General features: G+C 38.9%; 1 long non-coding RNA gene across 26 annotated transcripts; it reads right to left on the bottom strand.

The window, feature by feature from the left end:
- Positions 1-6,674: 6,674 nt before the first annotated feature.
- LOC125550951 lies at positions 6,675-10,618 on the bottom strand. 26 transcript variants are annotated; one of them, XR_007302069.1, is made up of 12 exons: positions 10,369-10,614; positions 10,054-10,233; positions 9,801-9,900; positions 9,450-9,617; positions 9,085-9,218; positions 8,850-8,957; positions 8,535-8,714; positions 8,283-8,382; positions 7,943-8,098; positions 7,566-7,745; positions 7,415-7,467; positions 6,675-7,202 (listed from the first exon to the last, which is right to left on the bottom strand). It is a non-coding gene; the product is annotated as an uncharacterized LOC125550951 (long non-coding RNA). The 26 variants fall into 26 exon arrangements; XR_007302076.1 differs by having other exon boundaries at positions 6,675-7,020; positions 7,100-7,240; positions 8,535-8,957; positions 9,085-9,617; positions 10,369-10,617; XR_007302077.1 differs by having other exon boundaries at positions 6,675-7,020; positions 7,137-7,240; positions 8,535-8,957; positions 9,085-9,617; positions 10,369-10,617.
- Between the last annotated feature and the right edge of the window lie 615 nt (positions 10,619-11,233).

The following is an 11,233-nucleotide window of genomic DNA, read 5'->3' as shown; positions in this document are numbered from 1 at the left end:
TTGAAGTCTTGTGTGGGAAAACTAAATATCCTGCTGATTTTCTTGTTCTTGGTTCCCCACAAGATAGCTTTTGTCCCATTATATTTGGTAGACCCTTCTTAAACACTATTAATGCTAGGATAGACTGCAAAAATGCTGTTTTTACTATTGGTTTAGGTGATATGTCTCATGAGTTCAACTTTTCTAAATTTCATAGACAACACCGTGAAGAAGAATTGCCTAGTAAATATGAAATTATTGGTCTTGCTTCTATTGCCATACCTCCTAGTGATCCTTTAGAACAATATTCACTAGACCATGAAAATGATATGTATATGAATGAAAGAAAGAAGGGAAATAGATGAAGTGTTCTTTAAACAGGGACCTATTCTGAAACACAACTTGCCTGTTGAAATCTTAGGGGATCCTCCTCCACCCAAGGGTGATCCCGTGTTTGAGCTTAAACCATTGCCTGATACTCTTAAATATGCTTATCTTGATGAAAAGAATATATATCCTGTTATTATTAGTGCTAACCTTTCAGAGAAGGAGGAAGAAAAATTATTGAAAACTCTGAAGAAGCACCATGCAGCTATTGAATATACTCTTGATGATCTTAAGGGCATTAGTCTCACTCTATGTCAACACAAAATAAATTTGGAAAAAGATGCCAAACCAGTTATTGATCACCAACGACGGCTGAATCCTAAGATGAAAGAAATGGTAAGAAAAGAAATACTAAAGCTCCTTGAGGCATGTATAATTTATCCCGTTGCTGATAGTCAGTGGGTAAATCCTGTCCATTGTGTTCCTAAGAAGGGAGGTATTACTGTAGTTCCTAATGATAAAGATGAATTGATTCCGCAAAGAATTATTACAGGTTATAGGATGGTAATTGATTTCCACAAATTAAATAAGGCCACTAAAAAGATCATTACCCCTTACCTTTTATTGATCAAATGCTAGAAAGATTATCCAAACATACACATTTTTGCTTCCTAGATGGTTATTCTGGTTTCTCCCAAATACCTGTGTCAGCTGATGATCAATCTAAGACCACTTTTACTTGCCCTTTCGGTACTTTTGCTTATAGACGTATTCCTTTTGGTTTATGTAATGCACCTGCTACCTTTCAAAGATGCATGATGGCTATATTTTCTGATTTTTGTGAAAATATATGTGAGGTATTCATGGATGATTTCTCCGTTTATGGATCCTCTTTTGATGATTGCTTAAGCAACCTTGATCGAGTTTTGCAGAGATGTGAAGAAAATAACCTTGTCTTGAATTGGGAGAAATACCACTTTATGGTTAATGAAGGTATTGTTTTGGGGCACAAAATTTCTGAAAGAGGCATTGAAGTTGATAAAGCTAAAGTTGATGCTATTGAAAAGATGCCGTGTCCCAAGGACATCAAAGGTATACGAAGTTTCCTTGGTCATGCCGGTTTTTATAGGAGGTTCATTAAGGACTTCTCAAAAATTTCTCGGCCTCTGACTAATTTATTACAAAAAGATATACCATTCGTCTTTGATGATGATTGTGTAGAAGCCTTTGAAATACTTAAGAAATCATTAATCTCTGCACCTATTGTTTAGCCACCTGATTGGAATTTACCTTTTAAAATTATGTGTGATGCTAGTGATTATGCTGTAGGTGTTGTTCTAGGGCAAAGAGTTGATAAGAAATTAAATGTTATTCAATATGCTAGTGAAACTCTAGACAATGCTCAAAGAAATTATGCCACTACTGAAAAAGAATTTTTAGCAGTTGTATTTGCTTGTGATAAGTTCAGACCTTATATTGTTGATTCTAAAGTAACTGTTCACACGGATCATGCTGCTATTAAATATCTTATGGAAAAGAAAGATGCTAAACCTAGACTTATTAGATGGGTTCTCTTGCTAAAAGAATTTGATTTGCATATTATTGATAGAAAGGGAGCTGAGAACCCCGTTGCAGACAACTTGTCTAGGTTAGAAAATGTTCTTGATGACCCACTACATATTGATGATAGCTTTCTTGATGAACAATTAAATGTCATAAATGCTTCTCATACTGCTCCATGGTATGCTGATTATGCTAATTATATTGTTGCTAAATTTATACCACCTAGTTTCACATACCAGCAAAAGAAAAAGTTTTTCTATGATTTAAGACATTACTTCTGGGATGATCCACATCTTTATAAAGGAGTAGATGGTGTTATTAGACGTTGTGTACCTGAGCATGAACAGGAACAAATCCTACGCAAGTGTCACTCCGAAGCTTATGGAGGACACCACGCTGGAGATAGAACTGCACATAAGGTATTGCAATCCGGTTTTTATTGGCCTACTCTCTTCAAGGATGCCCGTAAGTTTGTCTTATCTTGTGATGAATGTCAAAGAATTGGTAATATTAGTAGACGTCAAGAAATGCCTATGAATTATTCACTTGTTACTGAACCATTTGATGTTTGGGGCTTTGATTATATGGGACCTTTTCCTGCCTCTAATGGATATACACATATTTTAGTTGCTGTTGATTACGTTACTAAGTGGGTAGAAGCTATTCCAACTAGTAGTGCTGATCATAACACCTCTATTAAGATGCTTAAAGAAGTTATTTTTTCGAGGTTTGGAGTCCCTAGATATTTAATGACTGATGGTGGTTCACATTTTATTCATGGTGCTTTCCGTAAAATGCCTGCTAAGTATGATGTTAATCATAGAATTGCATCTCCTTATCACTCACAGTCTAGTGCTCAAGTAGAATTGAGTAATAGAGAACTCAAATTAATTTTGCAAAAGACTGTTACTCCCTCCATCACAGTTTGTTGGGCGCATCTCGCGTATCTCTGGGCCCAAGGTGAGGTGTGATTGGCAGGAATTAAGGAGGCGTTGGAGCTGCTCAATTGAAGGAGATGCGCCTAATAAATCGTTAAACCAACGCTTTGTAACCTCCCTGTCCAGTAAAAGAAGGAGCCGATCGCATGCATTGGTGGAGACGGTTTAGAGCGAGATTTTAGCGAGTTTCCTTCTTCCTCTCGCGCCTTCCTTTCTTCCCGCGCACTTTCCTTCCTCCCGCGCCTTCCTTTCTCCCCGCGCACTTTCCTTTCTCCCCCGTGCAGTTTCCTTTTTGGCGATCAAAATCTCCCGCCGATCTCCGCTGCCAAATCTAAAACGAAATTTTCGGAGTTGAAATAGCTCCCGCCGATGTACCCGCCGGTGTTCCGCTCTATAAGTAGCTGCGGCGAAGGAGGGACACGAACAGACAGCGCTCATCTTCTCTCCTCTCTCCAATGGCGCCGCCGCAGCAAGGTGCAGCAGATCGCCGGCCTCCTCCTCTTGGCCTCCGTGGGCTTTCTAGGGTCGCTTTCCAGCCCAGAGCACCGCCGCCCGGAGGACTTCCTCCTCTTGGTCTCACCGGACGCGCGGGTGTTCCTTCCTTCTCCATCGGCACGTCTGGTTTCGAGCATCTTCCTCCTCCGACTACTTTGCCTCGACGGCGCGTTGGCCTCGCACGCCCATCTCGCCCTCCGGCACCTAACGAGGCCGGTTCCTCGAACTGGAGTGCCTCCGTCGGCGAGGCCGGTACAGGCAGCGGAGGGATCGGCAGTTCTACGTTCGTGGGGTTTAACCTCATCAATGGCAGCGGCGCGATCTCGTTTGGCGGTGGCGGCGGGATATCATTTGGCGGCGGCGGCAGCAGAGTCCCTGGGCTTCACGTTCAGTACCGGCGCCGGTGGCAATCAGAGCAGAGAAGGATCCTCCCATGGTGGAAGCACAGAAGGTAAACCCTAAACCCTCTAGTCTCGTAGATCATGCAATTTTTGTGGTTTGCCCTTGAATCAAGATCATGCTTCTGGTTTGGTAGTAATATGTGTTCTCTTGTCACGTGTGCATGATCCAAGGAACTGGCTTCGGTCTAGAACTCAACATGATGAATGGAGAGAACACAACAGGTTCGGCCTTGTAATCATAGACAGTAATTTTCATGTACATTATCAACTAAAATCTCATGGTTAATATGTTTCCTTTCCTGTTACTACAAGGTATTGGTGGAAATGAGGGTACCATTGGCTACCGAGGTACTGGATACAACCCAAATTTTTCCCATGCCGACGAATACCCTCCTAGTCAAGAGGCTGCTCAAACCCAAAGACAACCTATCGATTTGAGTAAGCACATTTAGAACATATTTGTCTTTCACTAATATTCCATATTTTTTGTTTGTCTAATTATTTCTCGAATGCATCTAGATGTTATGTCGAACAAGGAGACAAGAAGACAGTACAGTACCGATGACAAGCGTCACATATATGCTGAGATCATTGCCCGTAATGGTACGAGTAAAAGGTTGAAGCATGGAGTTTCTAAAGCTGTTGCGGTAGTTTGTATTTGTCCTAGGAGGATAGTGCAAAGGGTATGGCAGGAGGCTAAAAGAGGCGGTGGCATTACTGGGGTCAAAAACAATCGGAAGCTCAAATCAGGAAGGAAGAAGATTAATTTCAACATAGATGCATTGGAGGCCATCCCACCTGGAGAGAGAACAACATTAGAACAAGTTGCTGGACATATGAACGTGTCAACTTCCACTGTTTGGCGAAGGTGAGCGTTATACATTGATATATGTCAATTTTCTACATGTCAAATGTGTATGTCATTGATATATAGGTTGTTATATTTTCTTGTAGGTTGAAGATGAAGGAAATTAGACGAATAACGAGTGAATTGAAGCCTGCCTTGACTGATGAAAATCAAAGGGCTCGTGTGGAGTATGCTCTTAAGCATCTTGAGCCATGTAGCCTAACATCCCTAAGCGGTATCAAACCCACATTTAGGGCCGATATGGATGTGGTTCATATAGATGAGAAATGGTTTTATCGCACGCGGAAGACCCAGAACATGTATTTGAGCCATAGAGAGAATGCACCACACCGGGAATGTAAACATAAAAACCACATTCAAAAAATTATGTTCTTGTCCGCAATGGCTAGACCAAGGTATGATGCTCAAGGCAATTGTGTTTTTGATGGCAAGATTGGGGTTTGGGCTTACACAGAGTGGGTGCAAGCAAAAAAGAAGAGTCAAAACAGGTCCGTAATTGTTCTTGTTACTACTCCTACTTTCTGCTAAATTTTTATGTGCACATTATTTACTTTATTTCTATATCCATAGGTTGAGAGGGACAGGGGAGCTGAAGCATTGCCATACAGTGGACAGGGAGAAAAGTCGGGAATACTTAGTGAAATACGTACTGCCGGCTATAAAGGAAAAGTGGCCTGAGAGCGATAGATGGAACACCATCTACGTACAGCAGGACAATGCTAGGACTCATATAAAACCAGATGATCCATTTTTTTGCAGGAAGCTGCTAGGGGTGGTTGGGATATTAGGATAACTAGTCGCCAACCCGTGCATTCACACAGGCTAGTTGGTAAGCTACTACTTCAACTTGACCTATACAATAAAATATGGGATGCAATTTTACCATTGGGTTTAATATCCATGTCTTTTTGTACTTAAATGAAAATGTATATAAGATAACATATGAAATGCAGCATATACTTTTTTTCTTCTATTTATTAGATAAGAAAATAAACAAATTATGACTTCCTATCATGGTATATAATGCCTTAACAATATTAAAGTACTTTTTTTTCTTAACGTCCATTCACCTTTCATCTATTCAAATCAGTTTCTAGAGAATAAGAAATTCACTATAGATAGATAATGAGAGAGTCTCACAGAATCATAAACAACAAAAAAGTTTTACATTTTATTTTGCAAAAAGGAATAGATATCGACAAATACATCTCAGATAACATTTTTTTATATTATCAACCTACCTTGTTACTCCTTTCATAGACAATACAAAGGCCTAATCTCGAACACATATAGCGCAAACTATAAAATCATGCATAGAGGAAATAGCCATGTCATCGAGCTTCTGTACATGCTTTGATGGTTGCACTTTTGTGCATCCCTTTGGTTCTGAATTGTTATAAACATGCCGACTTTGACCATATTAGTAATTTACTAAAATTAAAATGATTAATATATTTATTAACATGTTGACAAAAGTAAATGTGGTCATCTCTTTCTTGAATTCAGGTCAATTTAGGTAAATATTTCATAGAAATAATTTTATATGTACCGAGATTGAATTTTGAAACAATGTGATATTTATAGAAATAATAATACAATATTTAAAGAAAGCATTATTTTCTGACCATGCACTCCTCATATCCATTATTTGCCACCCTACACATGTAGTTACTACAAATTAACATGCATATTACTACCAAAAACTGTGGAACTTCTAATACAAAGATACACCGATTATTACACCATATTTAATTTGGGATCCATTACCTCCAGGAATTCATATTCGGATAGACGGACTCTACCTCACTAAAATTTAATCACTTCCAGAACAAAATCAAACGGAGAAGAGAAAAAAAAGGCGCAACTATGCTTTTCTGTTTGAGATTAATTCTCATCATTTACACGCTTAATTTTTTTATTGTATGTTGGATTTACACTTAAAGTTGGTACGCCCAAATCCGATTGCATCCACTTGGGGGTACGGCAGGTGTATTGATGTTGACTACAATGAATAAATTTTCTTAGTTTTGCATATGTTCGGAATAATGGGCTAATAATCTGACTGTTGTTAAATCTTGAACCGAACTTAAAGTAGTCATCTCATCTCTAAATCAGGCATGCATTTATCATAACTTTAACCTAAATTAAATAACAATGTTACAATGCATAGAGTGAGGTGAAGGCCGATCCTTACTTGTAAGCAGTGCAAATTCCCTAGTACGACAATCTGATTGAAAAAAAATCAAGAGAAGATGGCCAAGCTTAATATGAGCCTCTCATGCATTACGCAATGTATTGTCTGACACGGTGACATAATGACATGCTAGTTCATGGGCCCTTTTCCACACGACATGGTTGCCATACTTCTGCTCGATCTCAGTCTCCAACTGTCAAAGAAGGTTCAATAGTATCCTTGTGTGGATAAGGTCCTTAGACATAAATTCTACAGCTGCATGTGAACAGTGTCCATGACATTAGAACATTTTCTGGCAGCATTGCCTGTAACATGAGTAGTTGCAGACAATAACCTGTGTCCACAATAGCCCGGGAAATAATTTTTGATACCTAGAGACAACCATAGACAGCCGTTGATGACCTCACCAATCGATTGACCTCCCTTCAAAGAAATAACTGGAAACATGGAGAACAACAGAATTCAAATTATAACCCTGGAGAGCAAAAATCAAGTGCACATTGACGGTTAGAACGTGAAACAAAAAATGAATCTGTTGGAACTCTTAAAGAAACACAAAATTATGAAAGATTCAAACATAGCACCGAATGTGAGAAACACAATCCACATATAAGTAGAAAATGCGAAACAGTCAGTGTTGAAGACTTACTCAAAACGAACTGAATTGACTTGCCTGAAAACCAAACAAAATATTCTGTTCACCTAAATTAACCATATAATTCGTATCAAATAAACTCAAAATCAGTACAATGGGAAAACATAAAAAGGAAAAACAAAAAATCAAAACAATAGACTCTGACCTAGAAACCATATATGTACGTGACGCCCTAGAAAGCCATCACATGTACGCATAGATGCAGAACTTCAGGGCTGGCTAAACCTGCCTTTGCATTGGCGCTGCATTTCGACCAGCCGTGAAGCGACGACGTTCCACCCAAGAAGCAGCAGCGTTATGAACCCACCATCACGACGGTGGCCAGCTGCAACGGCGGTCAAGCCAATTTTGGATTGAATGATACTTGCACGAATTAATAACATCACACAGTTACACACGCAGCTAAGCCAATATAGTGTTATATAATGCACTGAGAAGATACCTCTAGATTTATAATAGCTACTATATAACTCATAGTATCATGTACTATTTGCAGATCATAAAATTTACCAATAAACTGACCTCTTCATCTAGTATCATTCCAAGTCCCATAAGTTCATTGTTGTCAAGGTTAATGGCATCACACAGACTAATTACTCTGTTCATCCCTTTCCAGGTTTCCTTCTCCATTGAGTTTAATTGCATCCCCATGTCTCACGCCATAATTTTGAACTTATACTGCAAGAAATAATGAAAGTATGATTTGAATATAACAAAGTTAAAGGAGTACAAAAAGATTAGCAGGTAAAAGAACACAGAATTCTGAAGATTAGTACTTGTTTAGTCCAAGGGAAGCTACAAATCCAATGCTTTAATCTGAAAAAAAGAGTAACAAACCAATGGAACAATGACATCAACTGACCAGAGACAACCTTCGTACATAGTGGGAGATTCTTGAGCAGTAACAATGGGTATAGTTGGTGTGCCCCGACATGATCTCCATGTGGAATCCAAAATTGTACCTGAGAAGATAAAGGATCCAATACATCAAGAGAAACAGACTAAGAGAGGACATGGGAAAAAATTGAATCTGAATCAAAAGGAAAAGCAACGGTTGATCCAAGCATAGACCTGCAAAAACGAAATTCAGAATAGACTGTGTGAAAGTACGAACCTGATGTAGATGAGGAAAATTATTTTGATGCATAAAGCTCCTCGACCACACGGAATCCATGTCTTCTATTTGATCCATTCATTTTACATTGGGGGAAAGAGAGATAATCAAGAGGAAAAGATCGTGGAGTATGGGTATAGTTGGTGTCCTCCGATCTAATCTCCATGAAGCATCCAAAACCTGTACGTGAGATGATTCAGATCCAATCCGTGGAGAGCACAACGCTATCAGAGGACACGATAGAGTAAAAATATAATCTGAATCCAAGGAAAAGCCACATTTGATTCAACAGTAAACCAAAAACGAATCTCATACACATGAGGAAAATTATATTGATGCAAAAAGCTCCTTGAGCCCATGGAATCCATGCCTTCCGTTTGAGAGATACAATCCATTTGTTCAAAACGAACTGAATTGACTTGCCTGAAAACCAAACAAAATATTTTGTTCACCTAAATTAACCATATAATTCGTATCAAATAAACTCAAAATCAGTACAATGGGAAAACATAAAAAGGAAAAACAAAAAATCAAAACAATAGACTCTGACCTAGAAACCATATATGTACGTGACGCCCTAGAAAGCCATCACATGTACGCATAGATGCAGAACTTCAGGGCTGGCTAAACCTGCCTTTGCATTGGCGCTGCATTTCGACCAGCCGTGAAGCGACGACGTTCCACCTAAGAAGCAGCAGCGTTATGAACCCACCATCACGACGGTGGCCAGCTGCAACGGCGGTCAAGCCAATTTTGGATTGAATGATACTTGCACGAATTAATAACATCACACAGTTACACACGCAGCTAAGCCAATATAGTGTTATATAATGCACTGAGAAGATACCTCTAGATTTATAATAGCTACTATATAACTCATAGTATCATGTACTATTTGCAGATCATAAAATTTACCAATAAACTGACTTCTTCATCTAGTATCATTCCAAGTCCCATAAGTTCATTGTTGTCAAGGTTAATGGCATCACACAGACTAATTACTCTGTTCATCCCTTTCCAGGTTTCCTTCTCCATTGAGTTTAATTGCATCCCCATGTCTCATGCCATAATTTTGAACTTATACTGCAAGAAATAATGAAAGTATGATTTGAATATAAGAAAGTTAAAGGAGTACAAAAAGATTAGCAGGTAAAAGAACATAGAATTCTGAAGATTAGTACTTGTTTAGTCCAAGGGAAGCTACAAATCCAATGCTTAATCTGAAAAAAAGAGTAACAAACCAATGGAACAATGACATCAACTGACCAGAGACAACCTTCGTACAGAGTGGGAGATTCTTGAGCAGTAACGATGGGTATAGTTGGTGTGCCCCGACATGATCTCCATGTGGAATCCAAAATTGTACCTGAGAAGATAAAGGATCCAATACATCAAGAGAAACAAACTAAGAGAGGACATAGGAAAAAAATTGAATCTGAATCAAAAGGAAAAGCAACGGTTGATCCAAGCATAGACCTGCAAAAACGAAATTCAGAATAGTCTGTGTGAAAGTACGAACCTGATGTAGATGAGGAAAATTATTTTGATGCATAAAGCTCCTTGACCACACGGAATCCATGTCTTCTATTTGATCCATTCGTTTTACATTGGGGGAAAGAGAGATAATCAAGAGGAAAAGATCGTGGAGTATGGGTATAGTTGGTGTCCTCCGATCTGATCTCCATGAGGCATCCAAAACCTGTACGTGAGATGATTCAGATCCAATCCGTGGAGAGCACAACGCTATCAGAGGACACGATAGAGTAAAAATATAATCTGAATCCAAGGAAAAGCCACAGTTGATTCAACAGTAAACCAAAAACGAATATCATACACATGAGGAAAATTATATTGATGCAAAAAGCTCCTTGAGCCCATGGAATCCATGCCTTCCGTTTGAGAGATATAATCCATTTGTTTTTTAATTGGGGGAGAGAGATAATCCAAAGGAAGATTGTGGAGGGATTTTTCTTCGATCTGGGGTTGGGGCGAGAGAGAGATAACGGAGAAGAGGAGACCGTGGGAGGGGAGAGGAGGAAGATCTAGTCCCGTGTATGAGGGTAGACCGTGGGAGGAGACCGTGTATAGTTAATTAGATTATAAGAGAACTCTAAACAAATTAGAATAAGAGATGGTGGCGTGGCGTATATAGGATTAGTACGAATTTTTCTTTATTAGATTTTTAGGGGTCTTTATTTAACAATGAGAATAGAGAAAAAAATTGCAGTTCAATATTTTTTGGACATAATTATATGGGTGGATCTATGGTGGATCTGAACCGTAATAATTCGGTCCCACCAGATTAACGGCTTGTAAATTCTAATTAACGTGGTAATTTTTAGGGAGTCTGTAATTAGTATAGGTATAGATAGATAGATAGATAGATAGATATACCAACCACCTAATTCTCCTGACACAAACATATTAGATCTTGGTTGGTTTGCCTCAATTCAAGCCATGTTCCATAGAAAGATGCCCAAGACCCTAGCTGAGATTGTCCAAAAGGTCTTGCAATGTTCCATTTGAGTATTTATATGTTATTTGTGATACATAGCTACTTGCTTATGTACTGATTTGAGTTTTCTTGCTGTTATGTGTCATAGGTTAATCGATCCCTAGCTGAGTACCCCCATCAAAAGCTCAATAGGATCTGGTTGAGTCATCAAGCGTGCATGAGAGAGATCATCAAGCACAAGGGT

This window comes from Triticum urartu, chromosome 4, assembly GCF_003073215.2.
Source record: "Triticum urartu cultivar G1812 chromosome 4, Tu2.1, whole genome shotgun sequence".
Classification (NCBI taxonomy): domain Eukaryota; kingdom Viridiplantae; phylum Streptophyta; class Magnoliopsida; order Poales; family Poaceae; genus Triticum; species Triticum urartu.
The sequence above is the reverse complement of the archived record's forward strand: the minus strand, read 5'-3'. Positions and strand labels throughout refer to the sequence as shown.